Below are 1696 nucleotides of genomic sequence, written 5' to 3'. Positions count from 1 at the left end.
AAAGTTGTTGATTCATGTCTCTTCGTGACCCTATTTGGGAGTTTTCTTGGCAAGGAGTGGTTTGCCATTTTCTTCTGCAGCTCATTTTACAGATGAGGAAACAGGCCAAAAGGGTTAAGTGACTTGCCCAAGATCATGTGGCTGGTAAGTGTCTCAATCCAGATTTGAACTCATGAAGATAAGCCTTCTGATTCCAAGCCCAGTGCTCTATCCTCTGGGCCACCTAGCTGTATGGAGTGTTCAGGGAAGACTAGTACCTCCATTGTGAGGACTTGCTGATCCCTTTTCAGACTGTTCCTCCACTTGTCACCCAACTCTCACTTGTGGTTTCAAGAAACTAGTGTATATGCAGTGACCACACTCTGGTAAAACCTTTTCAACAGATGAGCTGAACCAGATGGAGGATAACTGATAGGTCTCAAACCTAACAGTGATCTATGGAAATGCCTACCCCAAGCATGTGAAGACTTTCCCCAGCTAAATGGGTGGATGAGAATAATTTGTTCCAATGGTCATGAAGATAGCTGAAGCAGACACTTTGGAATGCTTAGAGTTTGGTCAGACATCAAAAACACTGAGGTCATCCATTGAGTCCTGGGCCATCACCAGTTTTCCTGACTTTTGCCATGCTACTGGATATGGATGATTCTGGAAAAGGCTGACAACTTTCTGCAACTCTACTTCACACTCAATTCACAGGCAAGTCAAGACATCACCTGTGATGTCACTGGACCTCTTTGAAAATAAAAGACAAATAGCATCATTAAATATAAGATTAAAAAATACTTCTCTAGTTATTGTATAGTGATTAGAGTTCTGGACTTGAAATCAGAACAACCTGGAGTCAAAGCCACTTTTTGACCCTTTATAGGTGTATTGACCAAGGACAGATCATTCCTTTCTCTTTAAAATGAAGATAACAATACCTGCCCACAGGATTGTTGTGAGAAATGAATGAGATGCTATTTTAAAGGGTTTTCAAGATTTTAAAGTTCTGTTGTCATCCTTTGGGAATGTCCTTTAGTCAGAAGGTAATTTCATTTTTAGGGCTCAAATCACAGAGGAAGATCAAGGATTATTGGCTTCAGTGCTGCCTCCCTGTGACATGTTGGAAGACCTCTAGCACATAAGAGAGAGTACATCCTAACTCTAGGATTATGAAAGAGCTTGGACAAAGATGGATGTCATAGGATGAGGAGGAGTGGAGGGGTTGTGACCTGCATTGTTGCAAGGAGTGCCCCATCAGCAAAGTCATAGATCTATTGAAGTAAAAGTGCAAAGGGGAATGGGCTAAACTGAAACGGGCCAGGAGTTAAGTTGCTAACGAGCATAGTGGCTTTATGACCAGTATTCCAAGGCTTTCCTTTTTTAAAATTTCCAGTTAGAAGTTATGGACCCGGTTGCTGAGGATTAAGATTGTCAGAAGTCTTACTTTAGGGGATGTAATCATGGAACTGAATGATCTTGTGCTTTTTTCTGTCCTGTCCCAGTTTATTCTCTCCCCACTTTTTCATTACTTCAGGGAGCCTTTGACTGGCATTGGCTGTGACTTGAAGTTAATGTTTCTTCCCAGCACCCTCCAGATGTTGGTACATTTTTACATACTCTTTAGGCTGCCTAGAAGTGATCCCTGAGAAGACATATCTGGCTTTCTTGGTCCTTTGTAGCCATAGAAAGAAGTGACAGTAGCTGTGTG

This window comes from Gracilinanus agilis, chromosome 2 (assembly GCF_016433145.1).
Source record: "Gracilinanus agilis isolate LMUSP501 chromosome 2, AgileGrace, whole genome shotgun sequence".
Lineage (NCBI taxonomy): Eukaryota > Metazoa > Chordata > Mammalia > Didelphimorphia > Didelphidae > Gracilinanus > Gracilinanus agilis.
The sequence above is the reverse complement of the archived record's forward strand: the minus strand, read 5'-3'. Positions refer to the sequence as shown.